This window comes from Erinaceus europaeus, chromosome 11 (assembly GCF_950295315.1).
Source record: "Erinaceus europaeus chromosome 11, mEriEur2.1, whole genome shotgun sequence".
Classification (NCBI taxonomy): Eukaryota; Metazoa; Chordata; class Mammalia; order Eulipotyphla; family Erinaceidae; genus Erinaceus; species Erinaceus europaeus.
This window is the reverse complement of record NC_080172.1, coordinates 4,621,229-4,638,019: the sequence shown is the minus strand read 5'-3', so window position 1 is coordinate 4,638,019 and position 16,791 is coordinate 4,621,229. Positions and strand designations below refer to the sequence as shown.

Here is a 16,791-nt window from a genome sequence, read left to right as displayed (position 1 = left end):
GAAACAAGGAAAAAGGGAAGAGCATTCAGAAGTAGTAATAGTTGTAGGTGTGACTTGGAAACACATAGAATATAGGTCCATGAAAAAAAGGCAAATATAGACAGATAGTTACAGAAAGAAGAGTCACCCCAGATCTGTGACCTTGGGAGAATTACTGTAGCTTCCAATGGTGGGAATGGGGACACAGGACTCTGGTGGTGGGAACAGTGCAGGATTATACCCCTGCTTATGATTTCGCTTATGATTTTGTAAATCAATATTAAGTCAATATTAATATTTAATATTAAAATCAAAATAAAAAAACTGAGTCCAGGTTATCAGGGTTTGGGCAGGGGAGGCTAACTCAGTAGGTAGAGCACAGAACAGCCAGACGGTGGTGCACCTTGTTAAGCACACGCGTGACAGTGCATGTGGACACGGCCTGTCCCCCGTGTGCATGGGGGAAGGTTCACAAGCGATGAAGCAGTTCTGCAGGTATCTCTTTCCCTCTCCGTCCCCCACCCTTCTCAATTCATCTCTATCTCTATCCAATAAATAAGTGAATCAATCAATCCATTAAAACTATATTTAAAAGAGAAGAAACATCATATGCCATAAGTAGGAAAGAGCACAGAATGTGAAACTGATATTCAGCATCCTCTCAAATGAACTGAAAGGCTAGACATCCAGTCAGAATTAAGAAGCACACACAAAAATGTCCTTTTGGAGAGTGAGATTACGAACGGTTTCTATTGCCTTCTGTATTCTGTTCAGTATAGGCTAGGTTTCCTACAAGTTTATATTCTCTTTACAACTGAAAAAAATAAACCAAGTAAAAAGAAAGGAAACAAAGCAACACTTTGAAAGTCCCTGAACATATCCCCCCCCCCCCACATGTGTGATTCTCTGCTCAGGGACGCGCGGGGCCGTAGTTCACTGTTTGAGGTTTCTCTGTGTGCACGGTCTCCATGACAAGGATAAATTAGTGTGTCTCAGTAAAGACCCAGCTCATCCACTTTCCCAAAGTCTGTGTGTGATTAATTCCACAAAGGTCTAGGTCAAAGTTACTCCTCAATCCTTATTCTTTCATAAAGAAGTCCAAAGTTTCCAAGTTTGTCAGGAAATCTATTATCACACTCAACTAGTAAAAGGTCACAAAATGTCTCCTTCCACCATCAAATAGCCCATCAGAAAAATTCCTTCTCCTCAACAATTCATTACCCGAGCAGAACCAAGTGGAACCTCTGACATTTCAGATCCTTGCACTGCAGGGGGAAAGAAATGTTTCCTAGATCATGGAGGAAAAAAAGTGACAAACAAATTAATGAAAAACAAATACACTCCTGCAAGCAAATGCAGCCATGCCAGACCAGCCACAAGTCAAATCATCTTTTATGCTCAGCTCTTTCCAACTGTGAAGAGTGACAGTTTCCGTAATGGCATCACAACAGTAAGGTATGAAAAGCTGTGTACACACCAGAGGAATACAAATTAAAGAAATACAGAGAGAGACACCGAGAGAGACAGAGAGAGAGAGAGAGAGAGAGAGAGAGGCTAACATTTTACTCATACTTAATTAACTACAGTGGGAAATTCACTGCTGGCAAAGCCGTACACTCTGTGAGGTATTTGCACCTCATTCTGTATACCACTTTATCCCAGACTGTCGATTTACTGAACTTAGCAGTGCTCCACTCTCCCACATGCTGGATGTCCTTCTCTCAACTCTGCCTCACTTGCTCCATCCCCTCTCTCTCCGTCTCTACATTTGGTCAAGGAGTAATCTCACCTGCTTTCTCCATCTCTTCAATTTCCATTTCCTGGTAGATGACCTTAATTTTTATGACAAGTACAGATTTCTCACTTTTTAGAAGAGCAGAGTAGAAGCCCATAAAACGGGTCAGTTGCATAGTGTGCTGCTTTGCCATGTTTGAGGCCCCAGGTTCAAGCCTGGTCTCATCACAAGGAATCTGTTTTTGTCTCTTTCTAGCTTTGTCTCTGTCCAAAAGAAAAATAAAAGGCATAGAGTCGAAAAAGCCAGGTTCTGCATGACCCCTAGACCAAGCCCCTTTACTTGAAAGGCCTCTTGCTGGTTGTTTTGTCTCTGAGACCACCCCGAGGTACTTACTTAGTGATATGGATTCGCGGTGTGAACATACGTGTATTTATAACACCCTTTTCACATAAGTTAGTTGTTATCACTTAGAATGTATTTTTTTTTTTTGTACTCAGCAATTTGCCTTGGAGTTTTTCCCAGTTAGTTTATATACATCGTTAGTGTTCACCGGAGGTCAGTTTCCCTCTCTGGAGACATTTAATTTCTGGAGACAGTGTTGGTGGTCACAGCCTCAATGGGGCTGCTCCTGGCATCTTGTCAAAGGCCACAGATGTCGCTCAACATCTTCTCATGCACAGGGCAAGCCCACATCAAAGAAAGAATATGTCACCTGAAATGTCAAGAACGAGTAGCTAAGAATCCCTGATATGGACCTATCTTCTTCTGTTTTTATTTTTATTTTATTTTTATTTATTCCCTTTTGCTTCTCTTGTTTAACTGCTGTAGCCACTGTTATTGATGTCATTGTTGTTGGATAGAACAGAGAGAAACAGAGAGAGGAGGGGAGACAGAGAGGGAGAGAGAGACAGACACCTGCAAACCTGCTTCACTGCCTGTGAAGCGACTCCCCTGCACGTGGGGAGCCAGGGGCTTGAACCGGGATCCTTACTCCAATCTTTGTGCTTTGTGCCACGTGCGCCTAACCCTATCTTGTTCTTTTAATTGCTTTCTAATAGTCTTAGCTTATTTTACTATCCACATAGCTGTGCTCATTTCCGTGGCTTTTTAAGAACGTGTCTGTAGCTTTCCAGTAACATTCACTCATCACAGTCTACCTTCTAACTCAAATGACCCCTTGATCACCAGAGGCCCCCTACTGTTCACATGCCTGACTTCTTTTATATAATTGATTATTGGATAGCGACAGAGAGACATTGAGAGGGAGGGGGATATAGAGAGGGAAAGAGACAGAGACACCTATGGTCCTGCTTCACCACTCATGAAGCGTTCCCCCTGCAGGTGGAGCCTAGGGGCCCGGATGCAGGTCCTTGCACACTGCAGTGTGTGCGCTTAGCCCGCTGTGCCACCACCTGGCCCTGCCTGACTTCTTTTGAGGAGGCATCCACTGGCCTCCCTGTGACATTCGTCAGTGCACAGCACTGTCCTCTCCTGGGTGTACTTGGACTTTTGTCCTGAGGCATCTTCCTGCGCCCAGTAGCTTCTGAGGTCCCCTCTCAACCTCTGTGACCGGCCAGCTGCTGTGCCCTCGAGCCTGAGCTCCTCTGACTCCCCTGGCCCTGTGCCAGGTGCTGCAGAGATGAAAAGTCCCCGCCCTAGGCACCCTTTGGCTTCAAAGATAAGCACATGCGTGAACCATACAGTGTGAAGCCCACCCTGCTGGAGCACATGGGGTATTTGCAGAGCGGTGGAAGAAATCATTAGAGGATGAAAGATTTTTAACGACTCTAGAAAATGCTTTTGTGTTTATGGTCTAGAACTGACTGCCCATTTTGTCTCCTGGACTACTTCTCCCACAACGTACACTTAAAAAACAAATCAAGAGAAATACGTTTCCTCCCACTTTCCCACCATCACTTTTCCTCTGCCTTGAAACAGCGAGTGCATTGTTCCGCACTGGCTCTGCAGGGAATGCTCTCGGCTCTTGCCAAGGCTGAGGGAAGATGGAATTAGAGCAGCCATCTTGGCTCACTGCTGACTGAAGGGTTAGAGTCGAGGCTGGCACGCCCCTCGCTCATCTGAACCTTCTTTCTGTCTTCTGCATTTCAACCCTCTGGGACTGTGGGACTATCACTTTCCCTGGGGACTCTAACACAACCCCAGTCTGGTCAGTGTTCCCCTGGGAGGGACACCGTGTTCCTCCATGAAACCTGACGGCACAGGGATTTCATCTGTAAGTCCAGTTCATTGCCCCTGTTAAACTTCTGCAGCGATTACTGAGGGCCCATTATGGAGGGAGACATAAAGATAAATGGGGTGTGAGCTCCTGCCCCCACATTGTCCCAGGGAGCTGGGGGGAGGGAGGGAGGGGACCACATATACACAGACACTTACAATGCAAAACAGAATCTACAGTTAGCTCTCGGGAGAAAACTGAGTGCAGTTGCTTGAAACGTGAGGCTGTGTTTCTCACTGTTCCAGCTATGATAGTCACTTGCATGATCAAGTCACCCGAACAGCATTTCCTCTCTTAGAAATAAGAGCAGCTAAGGGGGGGGCGGGTGGAGTAAAGGAAAAAATAAAAGCAACTCCGTTTGATGGAGTGTCTCAGTGTAAACACAAGGAGGATTGGTAGGTCACCGGGACAGTGCCTCTGCTTTGTCGTGCACACATTAGATAACATAACCGTTATGCAGAGAGACTCTCATGCCTGAGACTCTGAAGTCTCTGGTTCAAACCCCTCCATCACCATAAGCCAAAAAGACTTTCGTGTCTGAGGCTCTCAGGTCCCAGATTTAATTCTGGGACCTATAAACCAGAGCTGAACAGTGCTCTGATCAATATTCTCTGTGTATCTTTCCTTTTGTATCAAGCTGGGCCCCCACTTCTGTGTAAGAAGCTTTGATGCTGTGGTACCCCTTCTGTTTCTCCCGCTTCTTTTCTCTCCTTCTATCTGAAAGGTTAGCCTGGGGGAGTGAAGCTCAGGTGATGGAAAAACAGGACTGAAATAAGCTAGTAAATAAACCCAAGGGAAGGAGGGTTTCTGAATGGAGAAATACAATGTCAAGAGAGCTGGACTTCAGATCACCATCCTGCTGAGTGCTGCCATGCACTTTAGGTAAGAGACACTAGCCAAGGGCGTCTTCCTCCTGATGCCTATCTCATATCTCAACAAAAGCACCCAGGCTTGTGACTGTCTCCGTCTCAGTGCTCAGTTCTGAGCAGCCCTGTTTGTGTCGAGGTTTTCAGTTTGACTTCTGCATATTCAAATTCGTTTTGTGCAGATGATGTTCACTACTTCTCCCATCCAAGTACTAACCAGGCCCGACCCTGCTTAGCTTCCGAGATCAGACGAGATCGGGCGTGTTCAGGGTGGTATGGCCGTAGACTGATGTTCACTACTTCTTAAAGGAAGCTCCGACTCTTTTGTTCAGTTTCTGACTGTAGACTTCTGCAGGGTCTGTATTTATGTTTCTAATCGCTCATGTTGAAGCCAGGTGACTCCGAGCATAGAAGTTCACCATGAAATACAAACTCCACTAGACACAAAACAGAAAGATTTAGCAGATGATGAGGTTGGGGAGGGGAGCACAAACATGGCAGAGGGTGGAGCAGTTACTTACATGGGTCAGAGAACAAGGACAACAGCAACAATAACCAGAGATGCTGTTCATGTTTGCTTTACTGATGCCCATTCTTTTTTTTCTCCCAGTGGAAAAATGATGGAGCTTGAGCCAGGAGGCAGGTAGAATAGCACAGCAAAGCTGCCTCGAGGCCTGCTCGCTGACTTTCTGCCGCCTCTTACCACAAAGCTGCATGCTCAGAGCAACAGTCATTTCTCTCTCTCTCTCCCCCTCCCCCTCCTTCTCCCTCTCCCTCTCCCCTTCCCTCCCCTACTTCTCCCTCTCCCCCTTCCTCTCCCCTCCCTCTCCCCCACCCTCTCCCCCTTCCTTTCCCCCTCCCTCACCTCTCCCTCTCCCCCTTCCACTCCCCTCCCTCTCCCCCTCCCCTTTCCTCTCTTCCCTCTCCTTCTATGTCCCTTTCCCCCTCTTTTTTTTTTTTTAAAGATTTTTAAAAAATATTTATTTTATTTATTTATTCCCTTTTGTTGCCCTTGTTGTCTTATTGTTGTAGTTATTATTGTTGTTGTCGTTGTTGGATAGGACAGAGAGAAATGGAGAGAGGAGGGGAAGACAGAGAGGAGGAGAGAAAGATAAGACACCTGCAGACCTGCTTCATCGCCTGTGAAGCGACTCCCCTGCAGGTGGGGAGCCGGGGTTTGAACCGGGATCCTTATGCCGGTCCTTGTGCTTTGCGCCACCTGCACTTAACCCGCTGCGCTACAGCCCGACTCCCTTTTTTAAAGATTTTTAAATGTTTTTATTTATTTATTTTCCCTTTTGTTGCCCTTGTTTTTTATTGTTGTTGTAGTTGTTATTGTTGTTGTTATTGATGTCATCGTTGTGGGATAGGACAGAGAGAAATGGAGAGAGGAGGGGAAGACAGAGAGGAGGAGAGAAAGATAGACACCTGCAGACCTGCTTCATCTCCTGTGAAGCGACTCCCCTGCAGGTGGGGAGCCGGGGACTTGAACTGGGATCCTTATGCCGATTCTTGTACTACCTACCACCCAACTCCCAACAATATTTTTTCATGTAGTACTTTATGTGCTTAACCCAGTGTGCCACCAGCAGGCCCCCACTTGTTTAATCTCTAGTGCAGCATTAGTCCAGTTGGCTTTTTAAAAAAAAGGGCAGGGAGGAATCAAATATAAATATATTGTTATGCTTTTCCTCAACATTAATAATTAGTGTTTTCCAGAAACTGAGCATATAACAGGGTTTTATATTGAATTCTGGGGGGGACGTAGTATGGCCCAGGCTCTGGGTTCATTGCTTCACACATATATAGCTCCTGAGACAGCAGTAATTCTGCATGTGGATACTCCCAGAAGAGGGTCTGCCTTCTCCTCTCGTACATCTGTTTTGCTTTATGCAAGAGAAATTTCTCATGCCAGGAGAGCTTTCAGTGGATATTGGCGATCTGCTTTATGTTGAGTCTCTGCAATTCACAGATGCAAACGTTTAAGAAAAAAAGCAGTGAGGTTAACATGGTTATTTCTTCATCTGAAACGTCCCCAGTCACTACTTTTGTCCTTTGGAAAAAAAAAAAAACACCAACGTATTGTGTTGTAAATATATTGTGTGCAGTCCTGATAGCAATGCCTTACAATGTTCATATCAGAGCTGAAATAACTTGTGTGTGGCCTCCAAGGGTGAATTTGAGCTTTGTCCTAATTTACGGTGCTAGCTTAATTGTGTCCAGCTGCTGGAACCTGCTTTTTTAGGGAGGGAACAAGAGAAGCAGCTTCACTGCCCAGAACAGAATCCCACCAGCCACAAGACCAGACACTCTCCCTCACTTTCTTTCACTCCGGAAGTCCATTAATTTTGCGTCCTCAATTATCTAAGCCACGGAGGTCGCTGAGCACCCGTTTCTTCATTTCTGCTAGGACAGATGAGCAGGGCATGGATAATACACAGATGTGAATCTCAGAATGTAGGGTCTGGCTGGGCAGCTGAAAGCTGGAGTACCAAGATGGCAGCATGCCTCCAGAGGCTATTGTAGCATGTTCTCGCTGCCCCATACGGAGCCCTCAGCCACCACACTCACAGCTCCAGATAGTGTTTCTGGGTTTTTATGTTCTTTTTTTTTTTTTTCACACACCTCACCACCCCACCCCCAGAATTATCTCTGGGGCTCAGTGCCAGCACTACCAGTCCACTGCTCCTGGTGGCCACCCCCCCCCCCATTTTATTGGCTAGGACAGAGAGAAATTGAGAGAGGAGGGGGAAGATAGAGACACAGAGAGAAAGATACCTGCAGACCTGCTTCACTGCTTGTGAAGTGTTTCCCCCTGCAAGTGGGGGAGCCGGGGGCTTGAACCCTGATCCTTGCGTGGGTCCTTTTGCTTCGTAATATGTGCATTTAACTAGATGATCCACCACCCGGCCCCTTGTTTTCGTTTTTTTCCAACACTGTAGAAAGTGGATTTTATACAGAAATGCACCCAATTCTCTTGTATTGCTAAGTTGTTACTTTGTATTAAGCCTTTTGTGTAGCAAGAAATGTAACTAACTCTGTTAACAACACTTGGTGTCACTTGGAGTCAAAGCCCTTGAGAACTTGGGAGAAATCCAACTACAATCATTTTCTGATAAAATTGAACAAGGAGGGTCATTCTGTGGTTGAAAGTTCCTGAAACTTCCAAAGCACAGGAGGCCAACTATGGACCCTGGTCCAAGATGTTTAACTAACTTGATCTCCAGTGGCATTTACTGTTTGCATAAGGAAGAACATTAGAGATGTGTTTTTCTGAAAATGTTTCCCCCTAAGAAGTCAAAAGTCATATGATGCTAATTACCACTTTGTGACTGAAGATGCAGCTCTTTTGGTGTCTAGAATTAGCACTGTGTAGCATGCCTCCCCCACCCCAGAAAAGCAGCTATTCTTGCATGGCAAAAAATAGACAAAATCTACCCCCCGCCGAACTGTCAGCAGAAAATCTGGTCTGCTTGCTCAAGTAGAATGTAGCTTTCCAAATTCTCTTGACAACCACTGTCCAAAGCAAATGAGGAACAAATAACTCACAAGCACTTCATTTTCCCATTCAAGGCAGGAAGGGTTTCACGGTGCTGCCTCTACCTGTCTTTTCACAGCCACATTCTCCTTAAACTATTTGTACCTGTGGTTCTCGAAATTGATGGAATCGAATAACCTGCTTGGAATATGAATTTAATCACTTCCACTCTCATTTCCTCTTCTGCCCTGACTCGGTGCACAGCAGATGCTATAAGGGTCTGTCTTTCCCCAAAGAAAAGTGATAGTCCTGTTCTGAACACCTGAAGAAAAAAGTCACATTAGCATTTGTCTTGGGGGACAGAGATAACTGTAACAGCAGTGCTGAAGCTGGAGAGGTGAACAAGGGTTAGGAGCTCAGACCTTGCTCCAGGTAAGTTGGGAACATCATATGGGCTGGATCAAGTGTTCAGAGCCATTGTACCAAGCCACCAGGCTTGCAAGGAAGGACAGAGAGATGAGCCGGTTCACGCAATCCACACCTTCTGTCAATATCCAGCTGCCACCAATTCTCAGAGACCGGAGTGCTGACATTGGCCAGAATCACAGGATCAAGAAGCAGGCCTGTGACTTAAGAAAAATGTCAACAGGAGTGCATGCTTTAACAAGCTCAAAGCCTGAGTATAAAACCCCAAAACCAACACCAGGGAAAGTTCAAGGACTGATGAAGTGGCACTCTGATTCATCTACCTCTCTTTTTGTCTCTTATCTTCTCTCTTTCTCAATCTAAACTACTGGGAGATTTTTTTCCCCTTGAATTGTTTTTTTTTTTTTCCACCAGGGTTATTGCTGGGGCTCAGTACCTATACAATTAATTTTTTAAATTTTTTATTGGATAGAACAGAGAGAAATTGAGAAGAGAGATAGGGAGAGAGAAAGAGAGACACCTGCAGACCTGCTTCACCACTTGTGAAACTTCCCCTCCTTGCAGTGGGGTGATTTTTAAAAATATCTGTCTGTCTGTCTGTCTATTTTGGATAGCCACAGAGAGAAATTGAGAGAGGAAGGGGAGGTTTGCAGGGAGGAGAGAAGGACCCCTAGAGTACAGTTTCAGCACTTGTGAAGTTTCTCCCTTCAGGGGCTTAACCCCAGATTCCTGTGTACTGTAACTTGTGTCCTCTATTGGGTGCATCATCACCTAGCCCTCTAGCCAACAGTGTTAAAGAAGAATGGGAAAATTGGCGTGGGAGTGATGGAGTCCTGCATGCATCAGGGAAAGGGGATGCGGATGAGATGATGGGCCTCCCACTCTTGGTGGGAGAGCAAGGCAGATCCCAGGCCTAGCCACCAGGACGTGGTTAGCAGAGCAGGAGCACAGGCAGCCTAACAGACTTACAGTTGCTCCTGCCTAGTGACAGGCCTGTCCTGGGGATCTGGACACCCCCACAGCTGGGCTGCAGCATGGACCTTCCAGCCCACACAGAAGGCTAAGAAGTGCTGCTGATGCCCGGAGCCGAGCCAGGCCCGACAGCCCCTAGTCTGCTCTGCGAACATGCCCCGGAACTGACTTAGTCTGTCTCCTTGCCTGTTCCTGGCTCTTTGCAGATCCTTGTAGAACTGGTCTTCAGTGTACACTTTGGAGAGAGTCATCCAGGACATGTGTTGAAAGGCGTGACACCAGCTGCTTCCCCTGCTGACTGAGGGTGGACCGGAAGTCCCCTTTCTGACAGTCCTGCACACTTTAGTCTCCCTCAGTCGGCCCTGGGGATCTGCTGCCACAAACAGCCGGATGGGCCTCTTCCTCACCCTCCCTCTTGCTGGCTCTCATGCTTGACAATACTGTAGTGTTTCTGTTCTCCAAGCAATGCCACATGCTCTCCTGCCTCCTGCTTGCTCAGACTCTTCAGCCTTGATGACCTTTTGTTACCATGCTCTACCTGATAGAGTCTGGCTAACGCTTTGAGATCCCGTTCAAGTGAGACGATCCTGAGTAAGGCATTTCCGGCCAGCTCCACCATCGCTCCTGGCAGAGTTCAGTATTAACTGTTCCTCCCTCAGTGCTCACTCACGCCTGTATGCACCTCCAGCCCAGCACCACGAGCTTCTTCAAGAATTTCTCTGCTAGATTCCCACTGTCTCAAAGGCTGAGCTGGAACCTCTACCTCTGCATCTCAGGATCCTCCCAGAGTAAAGCCTGGCCGATAATTTGGAATGTGCATACATCCATAGATGAGAGGCTTCACTGTTCATTCACATTTCACCTCAACTCCTTGAGAAAGTCAGAAGCGGGGCAAGTGGAAAATGAAGCAGCTGACGTGTGTTGATGCATGTCTGTGTGCTGCCACCACCTCCACGCCCAGCAGAAACGTTAGCCAGGACATAGTTGGCCTGAGCAGAGCCTGCTGCAGGCAGGGTGAGGACATCAGCCAGTCCTGAGTGCTGAGCGGGATTGGTTCTCCAGGGCCTTTGATAGTGTTTGGTCTCCTGGTGCTGCCTGTGGCTCCGGAAATCAGAGAAGTGCTTCAATGGGAGTGTCTCTCTGTGCTGGACGGGTGTGGGGGTGGGTGGGTGGGGGACTGACACATGAAACATGAAGTGAATTTCACTCCGCCCGATACAGGATGTACCCTGAAAGTGAGCTGGGCTGTACTCAGGCAGGTCCGGGCACATTTTAAAGGAAAGATTCTGGGGCTCCCTTGATAGAGTGAATGTTGTACAGAGTGAGCAGCCCAGGTTCAATCTTGGCAATGCATGGGAGGGGGTATAGCACTGAGGGAAGCTCTGGTGCTGTGGTCTCTCTCTCAGAGCATTCCAGGAGCAGTGAAACCACAAATGCATGAGGACCTTGTTTTCTTAAAAACAAATAAATAGATTAATAGAAGAACCTACCCCAGACCTTCCACCTTCTGCACCCCCATAAAGAACTTTTTGGGGACCGGGTGGTGGCGCACCTGGTTGAGCTCACATGTTACAGTGCAGAAGGACCTGAGTTAGAGCCCCTAGGCCCCACCTGCAGGGGAAAGCTTTGCAAGTGGTGAAGCAGTGTTGCAGGGGTCTCTGTGTCCCCTCCTTCCTATTTCTCCCTTCCTTTGATTCCTGGATGTCTCTAAATAAGTAAATAAATAAAGATACTTTAAAAAATTAATTTGATCCATACTCTTACAGTGATGAAGAATAGGGAAGTTTCCAGTGGAAGGGATGGGACACAAAACTCTGGTGGTGGGTATGGGATTATACCCGCATTATTTTACAATCTTGTTAATCATTATTAACTCACTAATAGAAAAAGTAAGGGAGCCGGTTAAGTACACATAGTTCTAAGTGCAAGGACCCTGGTTTGAGCCCCCAGCTCCCCACTAGCAGGAAGGACACTTCATGAGTGGTAAAGCAGGTCTGCAAGTGTCTCTCTTCCTCTCTCTATCTACCCCTCCTCTCTTGATTTCTCTCTCTCCTATCCAATAAAATGGAAGAAAAAAATAGCCTCCAGGAGCAGTGGATTCGTTGTGCTTACACAGAGCCCCAGCAATAACCCTGGAGAGAGAGAGAGAGGAGAGGGAGAGAGAGAGAGAGAGGAGAGGGAGAGAGAGAGGGGGGGGGAGAGAGAGGGGGGAGAGGGAGAGAGAGGGGAGAGGAAGAGAGAGAGAGAGGAGAGGGAGAGAGAGAGAGGGGGGAGAGAGAGAGGGGGGGGAGAGGGAGAGAGAGAGAGAGGGGAGAGGAAGAGAGAGGAGAGGGAGAGAGAGGGAGGGAGAGAGAGAGAGAGAGAAGAAAAAGAAAAAGGAAAAAAGAACCTTCCTGGGGGATAAGTCTACTTGGAAGCCAGGTGAGCAGGGAAATGTGTGAGGAGGTAGAGCCCGAGGACCACCAAGCATCTAGAGACATCATGTGAAAGGCAGACTCAGCACTGAATTATTTAATCGCTCAAGTGTTTCTATTATTCCCCTCCACAGACTCCCTCTGAGGTCCATTAACTTAATGTTTTCCAGAGTAGATGTTTTTCACTGGCTTTATTTCCACCATCCTTTTGTCTCCAGAACTCCTCCCCCCACCAGCCCCTTCCACCATGTACTGCCTTTATTATGGTCCTCAATTACTTCCCATCTTCATGCCCAGCTTTCTGCCTGTGCAGGCCACGGACAGGGCTGCAAGAAACAGAGTCCAGCATGCCAGAGAGTAGAGGAGTAGACAAGGCAAGTGTGTGCCCACTGGTGACCCGTTCAATGGAAACGAGAACTTCTTTTTCATTAGTGACTTAATAATGATTGACAAGATCACAGGATAAGAGGGGTACAATTCCACACAGTTCCCACCACCAGAATTCCATATCCCATCCCCTCCATTGGAAGCTTCCCTATTCTTTATCCCTCTGGGAGTCTGAACCTCTCTCCCCTGCAGGTGGGGACTGGGGACAAAGACATTTTGATCAGTATTATTAGTCCTGCTCTTTCTTGGTTATTTTTTTAGTCTATGTCAGGAAGAACCCAGACATTCTTAAGAAGAGTGAGCTGTACCTTTTATTTTTTTATTTGTTTATTTAAGAAAGGAAACATTAACAAAACCATAGAATAAGAGGGGTGCAATTCCACACAATTCCCATAACCCGATCTCCACATCACACCCCCTCCCCTGATAGCCTTCCCACTCTCTATCTCTCCATTCCAGGTGTTCCACTCCCCAATAAAGTCCCCAAACCTAGATATAGTCCAGGTCCCCTGAGATAGAGCATAGCGTCACCCGTGCCCATAAACTAGGGGACAAATATATACCTGAAAGCAGAAGTACACAAGAGCATGCAGGGAATACCCCCAACACTTCATCTGAGCTGTACCTTTTCAGAAGCAGTTTTTACTGCCATGAAAAGCAGAGAAGTTGGCACTAGCTTCTTCCATTCTCAGTGGGAGATGGTCAAGAGGGAAACGATCCACAATGAAACCAAGACATCTTCCCTGACAACCTCATCCCCCTCCTAGTCGTACCAGTCTCCATCACATACCTAGTGTAAAATCCATGACTGGAATGTAGTTTCCTGTGTGCTTAACCCACTGCGCTACCACCTGACCTCCAAAGCTGCATTTTTTCTAACTGGCAAGCAAGCAGACTTGCCACAGGATCTAGGAATTGGTCTCCTAGGTACCTGCCCTTAGAATATAAAAAAGCTAATCCAAATATATCTCTGTGCTCCTGTGTTCATTGCAGCTCTGGTTACAGTAGCTGAGGTCTGGGATCAACCCCAGCGCCTGATGACAGTGGACGAAGAAGTGGTTAGTCTCTAGGCACAGAATGTCGGTCAGTTATGACAAAATATGACAATTCAGAAAATTCGCCATTTGTAGCAGCATGGATAGAATTCGGGGGGGTGGAGATAAAGTGACTCAGAAGAAGAAAAACAAAACACGGGTTGATTTCACCCTTGGATTCCGACATTGAGGTTCCCAGAGGGGTGGGGCTGAGGGGCCCGATGAGAGGATGAGGGAGGTCCAGTGGATTCTGGTGTAGGGATATTGACACTTCAGGCCCAGTGTGGTGCAGAATAGATATTTGAAGAGGTGTGAAAATGCGCGCCTAAAATTTACAGTGTTGTAAACCTATGATCTCTCACTAAAAAAAAAAAAAAAAAAAAGTCACAACCAAATGACTATGTTTTCATCATTTACTTTGATTTCTTTTTTTTTTTTTTTTTGCCTCCAGGGTTTCACTGGGGCTCAGTGCTGGCATTATAAATCCACTGTTCCTGGTGGCCATTTTATCAATTTTATTGGACAGGACAGAGAAAAACTGAGAGGTGAGGGGGAAGTAGAGAAGGAGTGTGAAAGAGAGACACCACAGACCTGCTTCACTGCTTGTGAAGCGTCTTCCCTGGAGGTGGGGATCCAGGGGTCGAACCCAGATCCTTGCGTGGGTCCTTGCGTTGAGTAGTATAGGTGCTTAACCAGGTGTGCCACCGCCCAGCCCCTTGACACTCTAAGTGTTTACAGAATACCGTTTTCTAGTAAGATGAACCTGCTCTTCCATTTCCAAATGTGCCTGATTCTAAATATGCTTGAGTCGTATGGAGAGATCAGTTTTATCTTGTTTTTTCCCGCAACTTAATTTTCCACAGGCAAATCTCAGAAGTGGGATATTTCTGTGTGTCATTGCTTAATGTTGAGGTGGCCAGCACTAGGCTCAGGGAAGAGAAAGAGGAAATAGTGATGTTTAGAATTTAAGGGGCTGGGTCATGGCATACCTGATTGAGCACATATGTTACAATGCGCAAAGACCTGAGTTCAAGTCCCCAGTCCCCACCTGCAGAAGGAAGCTTTGTGAGTGGTGAAGCAGGGCTGCAGGTGTCCTTTTCTCTCTGTCTCTATCTTCCCCTACCCTCTTGATTTCTGGATATCTCTAGCCAATAAATTAAGATAATTAAAGGAAATAGAGTTCAGTCCTTTCCACCTTCTACTTCTTCTTCCTCTTCTTCCTCCTCCTCCTCCTCCTCCTCCTCTTCTTCTTCTTCTTCTTCTTCTTCTTCTTCTTCTTCTTCTTCTTCTCCTTCTCCTTCTCCTTCTCCTTCTCCTTCTCCTTCTTCTTGTACTCCTCCTCCTCCTTCCCCTTCTACTACTCCTTCTTCTACTCCGTCTCCTTCTTCTACTCCATCTCCTCCTCCTCCTCCTCCTCCTCCTCCTCGTCCTCCTCCTCCTCCTTCTTTTTCCCAAAAAGGCAGGGCTCAGTATGACTGTGAGGGGACCGCATGAAGTCAGAGTGTGTAAGTCACTTCATGTTGTGTGAGAGGTGCCTGACAGCTTTCCCAGTGCTTCAGGAAATGCTTCTGGGATTATGACTGTGGCAGTTAACATAGGGGTTTTAGGAAGAGGACTGTGTGGGAATCACAGGCTGTCTATACACTAGACTCCATAACGGAAGTTTCCGATTCAAATCAGCATCTATATATTCCTAGACACTCAAGGCACATGCTCTCTGGGACCAGGACTGATCTTCAGAAGAGTTGGTGGCATCTGCCTGGCTTCTTTTTTCTTTCTCTCTGAGTCAGATGTAGAGCAGATACCATCTTCGTTCACTCTCTTAGAAGTGCTTTCCGGTTTCCTTGGAAAGAGAGATTGTGTTCTGAATCCTGGTTCGTGTGAAACCCTGATAGTCTCAGAGTATAAAGCATCTTTATTTCCAATTGAGCTACTGCCAAAAACTAGAAAGAGCTATCTCAAGTGTTGGCTTTTTTTTTTTTAAACCTTTGGCAAGCAGCACCTAGTGGCTCTTACTTCTGTGATTAGAGGGTTTGTGTAGCATGCTGGGGTTTAGCTTTTGGGATAGCAATGCTGTGGAGGGCTGTCCTTGGAAGAGTGCCAGCTTTAGCTTTCTGCACTGTAATTGCTGCCAAGCCGGCCCTGGTGTGAGCTTCAGGGACCAGGAAGGGCAGCATCACCAACCTGCCCAGTGAGGCTGGGCTGGCCTGACAGCTATGGAGGGAGGTTTCTATGGACAGGGTCCCCCTCTCCAGATGAAGCATCATTCCATTACTTTCCAACAATGTGCTCATAGCCTCGACACAGCTTCCTCAGACACTGGAATAGGACATGTAGACACCGGAAGTGCTCTGTCTCCAGCAAGACCCTGGGGACCAGGAGGTACAGTGGTTGGGATCTCATTAAAGGGCTCCTTGTGGGGAGAGGAGGGTGGAGTCTGTTTCATCCGTCTCCAGAGAGCAGCCAACTTAGCCTGCTTCATGCTCATCATCTTAATCACAGGCTGACGAAGGGCAGCTTTGGTTGGTCCTCCCCTTTTTTTAGATGTAACACAGTGCCTGTTTCTAGCTATTTGCTGATGACCTCTATCAATTACTTGGGGGAAAAAAACAGATGTTTATAGAGAGAGGCTGGCTTCACCCTGATCACCCTGAGTCTGCATTGGATTAGCTTGTTACGGGGCAGGGTAGGGAATGGAGACTGTGGTTGAGACATGAAGAATGATGCCAGGATTGACCACTGTCATCTGTCACCATGTTGATTGGAGGGTGATTAGAATCCCACTCTGGGCCAGTGAACTACCTCCCAGAGCCTGCTGCTTTGCCATGTGCATGGCCCAGGTTCAAGCCCTGCCCCACTACCCTAAAGGAAGTTTTGCCGCTGTATTCTTCTCTATCTCCGTCTGCTGGACTAGCGTGAGGGTGTTTCTTCCCAGGCACGTGCTCTCTGGGTTGGAGAGAACTTGACCTGAGCCAACCTGGGCTGCTGCTTACTCAGTGACGTGGGAGAGAGACCAGAAACTCGTGGCGGAGTGGGAACACAATCCAATGCCTTTATTGATCAGAGACAACACACACACACACACACACACACACACACACACACACATATATATATATATATATCTTTAACCGGAAGTGGCAAGTGGGAAAAGAAAATGGCTAGGAGAGGAGGTGGAGAAAAGAGTGCGAAGGTAGAAAGCTTCCATAGCACCTGTTGTGAAGGTTCTAACCAGTGGGATTAACCAGTACCCTGCAGGCAGGG

General features: G+C 46.9%; 1 protein-coding gene and 1 long non-coding RNA gene across 2 annotated transcripts in view; one reads left to right on the top strand and one right to left on the bottom strand.

The window, feature by feature from the left end:
- Positions 1-16,791, top strand: part of ARSB (arylsulfatase B) — a 153,413-nt gene that overhangs the window by 119,784 nt on the left and 16,838 nt on the right. The window lies entirely within an intron of this gene.
- LOC132541295 (uncharacterized) lies at positions 6,574-10,000 on the bottom strand. The gene is made up of 4 exons (XR_009552447.1): positions 9,690-10,000; positions 8,717-8,923; positions 8,460-8,616; positions 6,574-6,775 (listed from the first exon to the last, which is right to left on the bottom strand). It is a non-coding gene; the product is annotated as an uncharacterized LOC132541295 (long non-coding RNA).